Source organism: Pleurodeles waltl, chromosome 3_1 (genome assembly GCF_031143425.1).
Source record: "Pleurodeles waltl isolate 20211129_DDA chromosome 3_1, aPleWal1.hap1.20221129, whole genome shotgun sequence".
NCBI classification, from domain to species: Eukaryota; Metazoa; Chordata; class Amphibia; order Caudata; family Salamandridae; genus Pleurodeles; species Pleurodeles waltl.
The window spans coordinates 1,460,778,502-1,460,794,509 of record NC_090440.1 but is presented as its reverse complement, the minus strand read 5'-3'; the positions used below and the strand labels follow the sequence as shown (position 1 = coordinate 1,460,794,509).

Genomic DNA, 16,008 nt, shown 5'->3' with positions numbered 1-16,008 from the left:
TTTAGAAATGCCACTTTCAGAAAGAATGCATTTCTCTGCACTTACTTCTCTCTGTACCTTACATCCTGTCTCCTGTCCAAGTCTGGTCTGTGCTGGTTGACAGTTCCCCTTGTGCATTCCACCCAGACAGCCAGAAACACAGGACACTCAGCTGCATCTGCATTCATCTGCATACTGATGGTTCTTCCTGGGCAGGAATAGTGGAGGGACATTCACCTCCACTTCAAAGGGCAGTGGCTTGACCTCACACAAAGGAGTGATAACCCCCCAGCAGATCTCCTGTCAGACAGGACTGGGCTAAAAGGAGAACTAGAGCTCTTCAAAATCACTCTTAGAAGCCTCCTCCACCTCAAAGGTACATTTGAGTATATAAACTGGGTCTGTGACTCCCTAAAATCAGACACTTCTGGACTTACAACTGGACTCCATCAGAAGTACTGCAGTGCTGCCACTGGTTCAACTGGACTGTTTTTCTGGAAGGACTGCTTTTCAGCTTGTTGACCTGTTGCTTACTGCTCCCTGACTCTGCTGGAAGGACTTTGCCTTCCCACCACAAGTGATCTCCAAAAGGCTGGTCAGCCTGCCTCCTGTTAGGAAGTCTCAGGGCCATCAAAGACTTCACCTAAAAAAATCCACGCCTCAACAAGCTGCGCTGGAAAAATCTATGCAGCGCCTGTCTCACGGCTGAAAAAATGAAGCAACACTTGCAGAATCAACTCAGGGCCTGTTTCACCACAGTTCCATCATCACAGCGTGCCTGGATTTTCCACGCATCCTCCTGGGTGTCAATTTGTCATCAATCCTGTACTGCACTAAGGAATCAAGGCTGCGTGTTCAGAAACTGACGCATCACCTTTCCTGCAAGGAAAGAATCGACACATCACCTCCCCTGTGCAGTAAGGAACCGATGCATCGCTTTGCTTCTGACGCATCCATGGTACTTTGTGTTAAAGAAATACATCCATGGAATCCTATGGATTAAGACCTCCTTAAACCTCCAGAACGTGATATCATGACCTGTGTGTATTGGACCTTTGTCGTTTTGGTCTTGTTTTATTCAGATACATATTATCTATTTTCCTAAACTGTTGTGGAGTACTTTATTGCACAAATACCTAACACATTGGCTTCTGAGTTAAGCCTATCTGCTATGTGCCAAACTACTGGGGGTGAGCACAGGATAATTTAGGTTGTGTTGTGACTTACACTGACTAGGATTGTAGTACCTACTTGGACAGGATGCACACCCCTGACATCTAGAGACCTAATTTCTAATACCGCTTATAAGGGTAAGATTACAAGTCAACCCTGACATCAAGCAGAACAATGGTCTGCCAGTCGCATCCTCCACCAATACAAGTGAGACAACAAGGAGATCACCCTCTCATAAAGGAGACAGTATCCATATCTCAGTCTGCTCCAGTGGCTGGAATAGGGTTTGAGGCACAGAGAAAAAGAGTCGACCCCCTAGCACTCTAACATTCCATGAATAGCCATCTTGAGAAACTTAGGCCCGTATTTATACTTTTTTAGCGCCGCATTTGCGCCGCTTTTTGACGCAAAAGCGGCGCAAAACTACAAAATCCAATTGTATTTTGTAAGTTTGCGCCGCTTTTGCGTCAAAAAGCGGCACAAATGCGGCGCTAAAAAAGTATAAATACTGGCCTTAGTTTCTGGCAATCTGCTGTAGTCTGGAAGGGCTGCAATGTCCATCCACACCAAAACCTCAACAAGGAATGAGACAGCAGCATACCTTGACAGAAAAGGCTTTATCCCTTCAGGAGATAGACCAATAGTAAGACCGAGTAGGTTCAAGTGGGTGTGGGCACCACTCCTCAATCGCCATATAAACAGCTTTCTCCTGTCAATATCGGAGGGAAAAGCTAGGCTGTTAGGAGGAAAGCTAATGTCTCTGTGTTTTTCTTTTCGTAGAGAATGGGGTTTTAACTTAAATGCATCCTAATCTTGGGATCTCTACTGAAAGTCACAGAACTGGGGATGAATCTGTTTCTATTGCTAAACACCAGGGAGCCCATGTAGTCCAACATACAGAATCCTAATGGAAGTAAGTTCTATAAGTATCATGAAGTGGTGTGCATATGAAATTGTCCACAGATGAAGCAAAGATGCCTTTGTGCATTTCTCACACACTATGACTGCAGATTTCCTTTCACTGGGCCCATTGTGCACCCACATGCTGGGAGAAAACTCCCAAAGCATCAGGTACATCTGTGATGTGGATCTTGTAAATTAAATGCATTCCTACACATATGTGGCAGCAATTCTCAACGCTGGTGCCACGGCATACCCACCAACATATTACCCGTAAAGCAACTCTCTACATGGAGACATATCTGGTGAATAATGTTCATTGCAGTGGATGACAACTTTAAATTTGTTCACCTGGCAAAGCTCCCATTAGAAATAGCACCCCTATACATGGCCATTGTGCACGCTATTCAGGCTGTGATGCTTCACACAAAAGATTATGCAAACTGAGCTGACCATATGCAAAACGCACATGCACTGGGTTGCGTATCCAAATATTGAGGCTGATAATTTCAATGAACAGTAAAAAGTTAATTCACTTTTTCATGACTTGTGTATCTGTTCACTCACCCATTTATTCTGATTTGAAGCAAACAGGTAACAGAATGGAAGACTGGGAGTGAAAAGCTAGTAGAAAACCTGAGAACAACTTCAGTTCTACTAGTAACTAGTAAAAGTGCTCTAAATGAGCAGGCACTATCAGGCACTTAGACCCAGCACTTGTTTACTTTGGAAGGGAGAGTACAGGCGCTTCTCTGCACTGCTCCAACTGCTTTTTTTACCGGGAAAGTACCGGCACGTCTCAACAGCAAACATGCACCCTGGAGCAAGGACTACCTGCACTTTTATATTTCCATTTCAAGTACTGACTTGTAGTCATCACAGCAAGAAAAAATCGGTGCAAAAACGGTTCCGTCTAAATGTTTTGCAATGCATCGGCTTTCAAATGAGGCTGATGGTCATCTAAATGGTACGTACTATGACCATTACTTCCAAGGTGGCGCTTCCATTGAATTTCAGTGTTCTACGTGTGGGACTAAAATGGAAGGTGTAATGGCCAATAGGCCACTCTAGTGCTGGGCCCGGTGTGGGCCTGAAAAAGAGCAGTGGAGGCAATGCAATTTGTATGGTAGATCAATATTCCTTCTGCGTGATCTCATGGGATTAGCATCTCGGCCTCTATTCTCTGAAAAATGTGCGAGGTCCAGGTCACAGTCACCTGGGGTGGCAGCTTACGAGTGTAGGCAAATTAATGTGTATTTCCAATAGTGAGAGTTGGGGAGGGCTGCTCAGCCACTGCAAAGTATGTCAACCTGTAGGAGTGAATGTTTTTTTTTATTCATGTATGTTCACTCGTTCACTTGATTCACCATAAATAAGATATTTTATCACAAAATGCGTGTTAATTTGTAACCCATATTACACAACAATCGACCCAATTATACATGGTCGCTCGTTTCATGTCATTAGTCTATTCTTAGCATGTTACTATGGCCACCGTGTTACTAATTAGATTCCTGCTAAATGAAATTTGAGCGTCAAGTAGGATTGTTTAGAGGGAAACTGTGTGAAATCAATGTGAAAATTCTACGGATAATTGTAGAGAAAGGTCATCCCGTTGCAGACGATGTGCCTGGAACACGCTACTTTATCCGTTGCTACCTGAAAACTATCTGAAAAGCAGCAGGTAATGAATCAAAACAAAGCAACCGTGGATGTCGCGGCAGAGCCGGGTTTAGTAAATGAGTGAGGACAGGCGGGACGAGGGCAGGTAACTCAGAACTGTAGGAAGACATCTTTTAGTGTTCTGCTTCTCGAATCTTTGTTGTCTGAAGGTCATTGTCTCAGCGCACAATAATGAATACCTTACATGTCATTTCAGAGGTCCTGAGCCGTGCAGGCTCTACCGCTAGCATCCTTTTTTGTTACGAGGTTTTTAGTTAATAATAAATGTACACGCATGTCAGGGAGCGAGGCACTTATCAAAAGTCATCATGCCATACACGCTAGAGCTAGTCTGTCAGATTACATGCAATGCAATAAGTGACCACTATGTATTGAGAAACAAACGTGAGATAAACAAAGGAACTTAATAAAGAGAATTATGTTGCTCGAGATGAATAATCTGCCAGAAGGAAAAAATGAAACTGTAGTAATATTAATTATACAATTTTTTTTTTTTAAAGTAGCACTTTGCAATTGCTTTTCTTCATACAATTTTTTATTAGGTTTACTGCACATACATGGTCAGGTGGCTCAAAAGGGCATATCAAACAATGATCCTTGGATCTCTAGTATGTGAATGAGTAAAACACATAACAAAAGAACAAAATAAGCAACCTGCACAGACCAGCCAACCCGCCTTTCCCCTACCCCTCACTGAACACCACCACTAATTGGCGCACCCGATAGTGATGAATTCCTTGCAGTCGGGTCGGGGTTCCACACCCATCCCCCAAACAATATCCTTGAAGGTCCTTGACAGACCCAGGGTCATAAGGGCGCATCAGTTCCATTATGATCTCTCTGTAGTCTGTATGCATTAATAAATGTTTGAATATCATTTAGGCTGTTGTTGAGAATAACTTGCTTTATTGAAGTAGTAGGAGAGTTGGTTAGTGTTGACTTATTGTTAATTTCCCTGATTCACTCTCCTGATTTGTGGAGGGACCCTGTATTTTCCTTAGTTGCCCTCTGTAGTCTGCCAATCTTTTCCAAGTCTTAAAGTGCTTCTTAGGGCATCTCCTGGCCTGATATACAGCCACCTCCAGCCTCATACAGTGGTCCATGCCCGCTTCTATACTGCCAATGAAGGTGGAATTTCCACCTTCCATGTCCTAGCAATATACCATTTGACAAGCGTGGGGCAAATAAAAGGAGTTTTTCCTCCGATGCCCTCCATGATATGGAGAAGGATAATTTTAGGATCACCTGGTATACCCCAGGAGAGGGCCTCACTCTGGCAGGAGAGAACATTTCACCAGAACCTATCCAGCACTGTACAATCCCACACCCTCCGCCACCCAGCAGCGCAAATATCGGGGGAAGCTACCAGCCCCATGCACCACAATTGGTGTCATATTTAGTAAGCCCTGTGTAGGTATTTAAATTGAATGAGTTTGAGGTGGGCTGAGACGGCAGCCTCCCTGGTTGTCCACTGTGCCTGTGTTCAATGATCAGTGTCTAATTTGTCTAGAACCCCCCAGGCTGCCCAAAGAGCGGTTAGTGTATTGGTGGTGTTAGTAACCAGGGTTTGATAGATTTTGGTAATTTTATGAGACTCAAGATCACCCAGAAGGAGTTAGCCCTAAAGGGGATAACATTTGGAGTGGGTGGTGATGTGCCATATGTAGGGTGGAAGGGCATGCTGAAGCTGGAGATAGTAATAGTATTGGCTATGGGGTAGTTGGTATCCTACTTGCAGGTCTTGGTAGGATTTCAACACTGTACCTTGCATTACATCACCCAGTGTGAAGATCCCAATGACGATGACATTCAATGACTGAAAACCTTCCAGCAGGACACCTGATACAGCAGCTAGCCCTGTCAGAGTGGTGTCTGCTCTGTCAGCCACCCCCACCACCTCACACCTTGTAGAGCAGTCCTCCAAAGTCCCAGAACCACCCAGGTAGCAGGTGAAAGGGACTCCAAGAGATGTGATGCGTTGTAGTAGGAAGCTGCAGCAATGCCCTGGAATATGTAGATTGGAAGCATGTCTTGAGGGCTGCACAGGCTGCACCAACCCCCAGATGAAGCCACCCAGGATTGAGTTGATCTATCTGAACCAAGACCAGGGAATGGGGTATGGGTTAGCTTGTAGTTGGTATAGTATGGGGAGGGATACCATTCTGTAAATGTCCCATTTGTCTGTCATGGAAGGGGGGAATCAGGTTCTAACCTTGTCCCTTACCTAGGCAATTGCTGGGGACAGATTCCTATCCTAAGACAAGGTTGCACAAATATTCCTAGGTACCTAATCCCACCGCACATGAAGGTCAGACCCGGTTCCCACTGCAAACAGAAATGGGAAAATGGGACATCCTTGACTCGTCCCCCTGCAAATTAGGAAGGCATCCGACACGACCCCCACCACCTGAACATTCACCGACAAATCTGTATGCAGGAGCCACATGTACAAGAGGAACTTGGGACTAAAGTTCAGCCTCTGCAGTAGGGCCAAGAGGTAGCCCCAATGGACTGAGTCAAAGGCTCTGTCCATAACTACTAACAGCATGGCCTCTGGTTCCCTGAGGCAGCTCCCCATGTCCAAGGCATTGTGAACTCGACAAGTAATATGTCCCATGGTTCAGCTGGGCATAAAGCCCAACCGATCTGGGTGGACCAACTCCCAGATGTGCTTCACCAGTATACATGCTAGCGTCTTGGCAAGGAGCTTTACCTCTGTGCTGAGAAGGAAGACCAGGTGATAGGATGTCCACTCCTTGGGGGATTGGCCTGATTTAAGGAAAACCACGAGGTCAGACCATCGCCAATCCAATGGGAGAGGCTCCCCTGTAGTGCTGCATGAATCAGGCCAAGCAAATGATCGCTCAGTCATGGCATGAATGTCTTGAAGAACTCCGATGGGAGTCCATTCCGCCTGCATCTCAGACAAGGCAGAGACAAGTTCCTCAGCCGCAATGTCCTCCTATAAGTAGCCTCGAGCTGTGTCAGACAAGGCCCAGAGAGGGAGATCCCCAACAATCTCCAAAGTCTGGTCAAGGGATAAAGACCCTCTACGGGTATACATGGCTTCAAAACAGAAGGCAAAGCTCTGTGCGACCTACTGTGGGTCACTCTGCACCCGAACCTGAGCATCCCTGACCGCGGGTGCCACAGGGTGGTCTGTGACGCAGCTTGCTGGACATATCCCCCCTTGGTACAGACGGCTCATGCCAGTTTAGCTTTGTCTAGTTTATCTTTGTCTAGAAGTGGACATTGATGTTGTTGCTAAGCCCACATCAGCCATTCAGCCCAAGATACTAGAGACCCTATTTGTTGCTCGAGAGCAGCCAGCGCTCTCCTGCACAGTAGCTAATGTCGACCCCATGTAGGGTTACCTTGAAGGCTTCCCACAGTACTATCACTGAGGAGACTATATTTAAACTAAGGATGAAGTATTCTTCAATAGATAAGGAGACGTGTCGGTGATAAGATTGATTTTGTAGGTGCCACGGGGAAAGACACCATTTGAATGTCGGCCTCTCAGGTCCCATTCGAATGCAGATAGTGATGGAGAGTGATCGGACAGGCAAAAATCAGAATGTCTGCTTTTGCCACCTAATGAGTGTATGAGTTGGGGATGAAGAAATAATCAAGGTGGGAAAATGATCCATGGGTTGCTGAGAAGTATGTGTAGGCCATGTCGAAGAGGTGGTGTGCCCACTGCATATCTGTTAGGTCTAGGGCCTTTGTTAGTGATTTAAGTTTGGATCTCTCTGCTTGCAGGGTGCCCCCCCTTCTGCTATCTATCTGTGTGTGGGTTCATGATGGCATTCCAGTTCCCCCCGAAAACAGACAGGTCTGTAGGAAGATCATCCCATAAGTGCATCACTTGGTCTATGAAGGATTCACCCAATAGAGGGGGCATAGAAGTATCCTACGGTGAGAAGTTCCCCATAGATGGATCCAGTAAGTACTACATATCACCCCTGACAATCTGCCCAGGTCCTAGTGAGCCAAAAGGGTAGCCTCTTTTGTATTAGGATGAATGTCCCCCTGGAAACCCTAACAATACCCTGAATAATACATTTGAACGTAGCCATACAGTGCAAGGCAGGGAACCTTACTACCCAGGACATGTGTCTCCTATAACAGCAGTATTTCTGCACCCATCCTTTTGGCTTGTTTTAAGGCTGCCCCTCATTTGATTGTATCGAGCAGATCCCGAACATTGCAGGATAGCACTAGGAGAAGACCAAATGGGACCTCAGAACTCATGTCATGCATTTTGAGTCTGAAAGAGAAGACAAAACTGTGGGGTCTGGAGTAAGATTAGACAGCAAGCAGGTCTGTGCATAACATGAAAGTAAACCACTAAACAACCCAAAGTAAATGTGCAAACAACCCCACCATGCTTCAGAAAACAAGAGGCACCTCATGCAGTATGTGAAAATCAGAAACCAAAACAGGTGTCCGGGAGCCACATCCAGTTTATCCAGATCCCAAATAATAACCCCGCTAGAGAGCTGGAGCCAGCTGTCTCTGTGGCAAGCAGTCTCTTGCTGCATAGCCGCACTGCAATTTGTAGATAATAGTCTAACCAATGATTGTCGGTCCCCCAACCATTGTAGGATAATTAGCGATGAAGGTGAGGCCCCCCAAGGATAACAGCTAAGTGTACTTAGGACACTTCATCTTTAGGTGTGTTCCTTCAAGAGGATCTGGATGTATGCCATTGCTTCGTTGATGGCTTCTTCGAGTGATCTCTCCCCTCTCCCTGGGACGAATCCAAGTCTAGAAGTGGTAGAGTATGTGGCTTAAGTGAAACTTTTTCTTCTGTCCAATGAAACACTTCCTCTGGAGAATCAAAGAAGTGGGTTCGAGAGTTGAACACCACAAGTAGACTGTGGGGAGAGGAGTATATATTGAAGCTTGAGCTCTCAAATGTGCTGTTTGCTGTGAAGGATCGCAGTTGTGCTGCACCAACCATGTGTAGTCTGTGAAGATCATTATCTGATGTGATTGAAAGAGAAGTTTGTCTTGGGATCTGGCAAATATGAGGAAGGCATTCCTGTCCATGTAGTTCAGTATTTTGACAATTACTGGCCTGGGCCGTGACATGCTCCAGGAGGGCTTTTGATCAAGTGTGCGATGGGCCCATTCTACCACAAAACATGTAAAAAGAGCTTCTCCAGGCATAAGGTTCCAAGCCATTGTGCCAGGAATACATCCACAGATGTGCCCTCGCATCCCCCTGGAAAGCTGACAAAACTTAACTTATTGTGGCATGCAATGCTGTTCACGTCCTCCACCCATACTGTTACCTTCTGCTGTAGGGTCGCAACTGAATCTTTGACTCTAATACTCTGGTTTCAGTCTCTATGATCCTTTCCACAGCCTCTTTGAGTAGGGTGACATCAGATCCTATGGCCCTGATCTTAGCGTCCTGCATATCAAGGGATTGAGTCATTACCGTTAGGAGAGCTGCACTGTCTGGCACCTCTCCAGTTGGGGTGGTCATCACAGGTGTCTGCGTACCCCCACCCTGCTGGGCTCTGTTTGGCCATGGAAGGCAACTAGTCATTTGTCATGGTGGCAACTGATTTCCAAGTGGTCTTTGCACCCACAAGCATCAACATGGGGCCAACAACCTGCCATGCCCCCACAGCGATTCTGTGGAACGGCATGGGCAGTCGATCTGGGTTGGAAGGACGGCATAGGGCTCAGAAATGCTGACTATTGCTCTGCTGAAGCGTAAGTACTGCAACAGAGGTGGAAGAGGGTGCGCTCAACAACTGCAGAGGGAGAAGCCAGGCTGCCACCCGCACACATTGTGGGACTCCCACAGTTCCCAGAGATCACACCATCAAAGACCTAAGCTCAATTCAATATCGGACGAGGGGTAAGAGCCACTCTGCCCCTCTAGAATTAGGGGCCAGATGTAGCAAAAAAATATTTTGCGACTTGCAAATTGCGAGTCATAGCGACTCGCAATTTGCAACTCGCAAAATATTATGCAGAAAGGTGTCTCAGACACCTTCTGCGACTCGCTATGGGGTCGCAAAGACCCACCTCATGAATATTAATGAGGTGGGTCGCAAATTGCGACCCCATAGCGAGTCCCTGCACTCACAGGGATGGTGACCTGCTGGAGACAGCAGACCTCCATGTCTGTGACTGCTTTTTTGATAAAGAAGTTTTTTTTTTTTAATTGCAGCCCGTTTTCCTTAAAGGAAAACGAGTTGCAATTCAAAAAAATGATGAAACCATTTGGTTGAATTTTTTCAGAGTAGGCAGTGGTCCATTGGACCACTGCCTGCTCTGAAAAAATATTTTCAGCTACATTCTCAAAGGGGAAGGGGTCCCATGGGGACCCCTTCCCGTTTGCGAATGCGTTAGCACCCACTTCAAGTGGATGGTAACTGCGAGTTGGTTTGCGACCGCTTTCGCGGTCACAAAGCAACTCAGCATCGCGATGCAGTCGCAAATAGGAAGGGAACACCCCTTCCTATTTGCGAGTCGGAATCACATTTTGCGAGTCGGTACCGACTCGCAAAATGTGACTCTGCATCACGTAAGGCCTTTTGTACGTCGCAAACTGCGTTTTTTGCAGTTTGCGATGTGCAAAAGGCTTCCTACATCTGACCCTAACTGTGGCAGTAGGAGGCCAGCCAACAGCGTCAACTGGCATCTCCAAGGCTGGTCCGAGGACTCTCTAATCCAGGCTCTCACTTGGTCAGGTATGAACAAAAATCAGCATGAGACGAAAGGAGGGCTCCTCCCCAGCCCTTCTCACCCCCAGAGGGTGAGCACAAACCAGCAAGCAGTCTCCAGGTCAGGTAGGGGGCCCCCACTGTGTGCCCAGGGCAGTGGCACCCTAATGTCCATTACAGACTTTCCCCCGGGGGAATCAATGTGCCCAGCGCCGAACCCGGTAAGCAAGGTCCACTGATCACATGTCTGCACAGCGCACATGCATCTCGGGACCACCACTTCCAGCACCAGGCAGGGAGACAGCTCACCTTTTTCTGGCACTTCTTAGATCAGAGCAGAGTGGTGTCACCATTAGCCACCGCTCGATGTGTGTCAGAAAGTACGATCTGGCGATGCCACTCTTCATAGTGGTCAGGTTAAGCCAGGACAGAGGGATGTCCATGCAGGGGGCAGGAACCGCCAATCCACTCAACTCCAGATGTGCCACTGTCATTAGGTCCTGATCGGATCTCACTCCACATCAGTTAGCACGTTCTGCATCAGACTCCTGGGCCCAACCGCCCACAGCACCGTCAGGGCCACCAGGTCACTGCAACCCTTCATCTCTTGGGCTGCCTCCCCAGCCATCAGTCAGCACACCATGCTGCAGTCATTCAAGGCATTCAGGTCCTCAAATTATTGTAGGCCACCTGCACCACCCAGCCACGTGACCGGTCCTGCATGCCTCAACTTGGCTTGCTCTGGGTCCCCGCCGATCTCTGCTCTGTGGGGGGAGCAGCCACCAAAAGAAGCATCCCTGGTGGTCTCAGAGTGAGGCTGCTACTTGGGGGACCCGCAGGCTATAGTTTGGGGGGGCTGTGAAGTATAGAATGTTGGGGGATTAATGGGTGACTGTCGGGAGCGTACTTAGAATGCATCCACCATGTTAGCCAGTTAGATAGATGTATCACTATTACTATTAATGTAATGATATTTCAGACTATTTCAGATTTGATGAGGATGGAAGACTGACGGGCTTCTTGGCACTGGTGTGACCCTCGGATTGCTGCAGGAGAAAAATTTGTTTCCTCTTTCTAAGTGTGCCTCAGAATGCTGCACTGATGATTTGTGAAAAGTAGGGGTGGGCAAAAAATTCCACTTGCTAGCAGAGTTTGCACAGTTTTGCCCACTCCACATTTTGCTTGAAGGGCGGAGTTCTGGCAAACCTCTGCCAACTGCCGTACAATGGAGTTTTTTCTTGCAAATGGCTCCTCAGCATTAACATGGTGAGCATGAGCTCTAATGTGTGTCCCCTAGCACAATTTTCAGCAAAAGAATGCCTCCCGGCAAGATTTCTCAACTAGGGAAGCCTCTGCAGGTCATCACCATTTATGTTGAGAAAGCTGCAACTTGGGAAGAAAACCTACTTGAGCTGTAGAAAGAAGCAGCACCCTGTGATGTGCTGCATGGTGCCATTCATAGTGATTTTACAGTGCAGAAAAACCTCCCAGTGCTAAAAATTAGCGCAAGCAGGAGGACATGCCGATTCTGCCCACTTGTGCAGTTTTTATGTAACTCTGTGGAATTCCACTGACTAAAGCTCCACGAGTTCCACCCATCCCCTAGTAAACAGCTAGAATCTTAAGTCTGACATGTATCTACTTCCTAGATTAATGGTTAAGGAATTTACTCTGGCTGCTGTACACCTTATGACTGAAAGTGGTAGGGAGAGTTTGGGACCATTTTAAATGGGAAACCAGATTCCGCACTCCTGGACACAAAAACGTAAGCATTTGGGTCTGATTCCCCACATCGTGGTTAGACATCCATGTCCTGAAATGGCTTTAGAGTTTGGTGGCAGGTACTTTTATGCTTCCAAGTGTGCTGCACTGTGGCCTGCATGGAGCGCTAGCTGGTGGCTGCCATTTAGTGCCTCAAGTGGTAATCTTGTTGACTGTATTGCATCTTACCTCAGAAATATTGGTCTTCTCACTGGCCTGTGAGAGGGAGGCTTACTTTGGTTATTAAGATGAATATGTGGTTTGTCCACTGAAGTTGTGCATTCCTGCTTGAAGAAGAATCTCCAAGGGCTTGAAGTGAGCTTGCTTCCTGTTTTGAAGTCTGAGGGCATCAAAGACTTCCTCTGCCAGCACCTGTACTCTCTGCTCAGACTCCTGCCCTGCCAAGTGGTGCCTTATCCAGTCCCTGGGCCCTTGAAAGGTGAAGTTGGCAGAACAAGAGCTAAAATCCATGCACAGAATGCAGAGCAGAGAAATTTTCGATGCACCATCTGCAACGCAGCTGACAAACGACGCGCCACCCGCTTTGCGGTTGAAATCAAAGCATTGCAGCTGGAGAAACAATGCAGCACAGTTTTCTAACACCGTGCAACTGGATTTCTCATGCATCGTCCCTGGGAGTCAAAGTCATCATGAACCTGCATGGCTCTGAGGTGCCCTGTCCGGAAATCGCTCTTTTGCGACCTGACTTGCGAGTAAGGAATCGATGCATTGCTGACTTTTCTGATGCACGCTCACCCATGCAGCTTTAGTTTTGACACAACGCATGCAGCTGCTGATAATGACACAAACCCCATGCAGTGTGGGTTTCCAATACCGTGCGGCTGAATTTCTAATGTATCATCAGTGGGCATCAAAAATCAACGCAAGCCGGCGTGGATCCGAGGTGCCCGTCCAGAAATCAAAGCATCTCTCTCTTCCAGGAGAGAAAAATGACTCCTCGCCAACCCGACCAGAGAAGAAAACAATGCACTGCCTCACTTGCCAGTAAGAAATCAATGCATTGCTGACTTTTCCAAAGCACGCTCATCCGTGCAGCTTTATTTTTGATGCAAAAAATGTACTTCGTGTAAAATCGACGTTTCCATTGTTTTCTATGGATTAAGACTTTATTCTTTTGAAAATTCATATCTTGACTTGTATATTTTGGATTTTTGTAATTTTGGTCTTGGTTGATTTAGTTAAATATTACCTATTTTTCTAAACTGGTGTGGTGTCCATTTTGTAGTGTTTTCACTGGCTTACTGTGTGTGTTTGGTAAAAATACTTTACACATTGCTTCTGAGATAAGCCTGACTGCTTGTGCCAAGCTACCAAGGGTGTAAGCAGGGGTTATCTAAGGGTGTTTCTTCATTGCCCTGACTAGAGTGAGGGTCCCTGCTTGGACAGAGTGCAAACTGACTGCCAACCAGAGACCCCATTTCTAACACATGTTATCTGAATTTCTGAGGGAAATGGTGGTGGAACAGATGTTACCCCTTTCTCTCAGTGACATATGTCTCACTCAAACGAAGGAAAAACAGAAGCAGGCTAGGTTCAATAGGTTTTATTGAATCAACTGCATTCTAAATAAAAAGGATTGTATTGTGATTATAAGGATGATAAAACATAGTAAAAGCTAGGCAGTGACAAGAAAAATGAAACATAGAAAGATTTCTGCCATACTGTCACAACAATGGCTCTAAAGTCCCTACCTGCACTACTAAAATTCCCTACAAGAGTATGATAGCATAAACCATAATCTGTCCATCAGGCCCCCTGGGAGAACCCCATCCTCCATACCTGTGGTTGTAGGTAAATAAGAGATATGTTGGTCTACTGTGAATTCTCTAACATGGAGGGAAAGACTGCGTCAGGTCTCAGAAGAAACTGCGAAGGCGACGTGCAGTGTACAATGGCAACTGGTTGGAATTCCCCTCTATCATGTAGGGGGCAGTGAGGTGTTTTATAATAAAACATCTGGTGTTCTGAGAAAACTGTCCTGATGTGACAACACATATATTTCTGTGCGTAAGAGTTGGGGACATGATGAACGCTTGGTACCAGCAATAATTTGTAACTTATGATGTACAACCTTGAATGAGGCACAGAATAAGAATGTTGTGCAGAGAAAAGAATAACAGAAGTCTGTTTAAAAGAACAAGCTGATAAAATAATAAAAACATAACCACTAAAATAAGGCTTATGCTAAAATAATACAGAAATACAAATGCATGCCACGGAGTGAAAGGGCATATGTTGAAGGCCTAGACCAAAATAATGTGCCTGTATAATATCTAAAGTAACCTCACAACACTCTCCCCATTGACAAAGTAAAGAGGTCAATGACAAAGGAAAAGACTGCCTTTTCTCTGCCTATAACCTTAAAATCAATACTAAAACGTATATTAAAATGTCTGAAATGCAAACAGACAGAAATGGGGCCAAATTACAAACTAGTCAGCAATAATCATGGTCCTTTAGAAAATGACCAATATCACCAATTTTAATGGAATCCAGGAAAGACCCCACTTCGGCAGATGTGAATGCAACCAATTCAGTGGCAAGGAAGGCAAGAAAGCACTCATGTTCCATTGCCTCAGCTCCTGCTGAGGCAGCAGCATCCTGTGCAGTGCCAGGTGTTGTAGCACCAAGAGCCACTTGGTCCTCAAAGGGCAACTCACAGGAAGCTTCCTGCAACAAACGCAATCTCAATGTGCATGTCTGGTAATGAGCCCTTAGCAAGAACATCAGAGTTCAAAGGAGGTATTTCCTGAATAGAAAGACACACTTCCAGTGTATGTTCAAAAGGGCACCAAAAGCAGTGAAGGGCAGGCTGCCCACAGCTCGAAACCAGTCTGAATGACAGAGACCAGTCGCACTCCAGTTCTTCCAGGAGTTGTTCTCCAAAATACTGCATCATGTGTTCACGACACAGTTGGGCTGGTGGAAGTGCCATCAGTCCTCCTTGTTGAGAAGGGACAGCCATCAATTAATCAATCAATCAATCATTGAATTTGTAAAGCGCGCTACGTACCCGTGAGGGTTTCAAGGCGCTGGGGGGGATGGAGGGGGAGGGGGAGAGCAGGTGTTACTGGTCGAAGAGCCAGGTCTTGAGAAGTCTTCTGAAGGTGAGTAGGTCTTGGGTCTGTCGCAGGTTGGTGGGGAGGGTGTTCCAGGTTTTGGCGGCGAGGTATGAGAAGGATCTGCCGCCAGAGATCTTTCTTCGGATGCGGGGGACGACGGCGAGGGCGAGGTTAGTGGAGTGGAGCTGACGGGTGGGGGTGTAGAAGCTGAGTCTGTTGTTTAGGTAGGGTGGTCCAGTGTCGTGGAGCGCTTTGTGAGCGTGGGTAAGAAGCTTGAAAGTGATCCTTTTGTCCACGGGGAGCCAGTGAAGGTTTCTCAGGTGGTGAGAGATGTGGCTGTGGCGGGGTACGTTGAGGATCAGCTGGGCAGAGGCATTTTGGATACGTTGGAGGCGTAGTAGGTCTTTTGCTGGGATGCCTGTATAGAGTGAGTTGCCGTAGTCCAGCCTGCTACTGACGAGGGCCTGTGTCACTGTTCTTCTTGTTTCCTTCGGGATCCACTTGTAGATTCTGCGGAGCACGCAGAGTGTGTTGTAGCAGGAGGAGGAAACTGCGTTGACCTGTTTAGACAAGGTGAGGGAGGAGTCGAGGATGAAGCCCAGGTTGCAAGCGTGGTCGTACGGTGTTAGCGGGGTTCCTAGTGCGGTGGGCCACCAGGAGTCATCCCAGGCGGAGGGGGTGGGTCCGAGGATGAGGACCTCCGTCTTGTACGAGTTCAGTTTCAGACGGCTGTTTCTCAT

At 46.7% G+C, this 16,008-nt stretch overlaps 1 protein-coding gene across 1 annotated transcript in view; it reads left to right on the top strand.

Moving 5' to 3' along the window:
• The window catches only part of TMEM163 (transmembrane protein 163), an 884,981-nt gene that overhangs the window by 691,221 nt on the left and 177,752 nt on the right, over nucleotides 1-16,008 (top strand). The gene's annotated exons all lie outside the window — the stretch shown is intronic.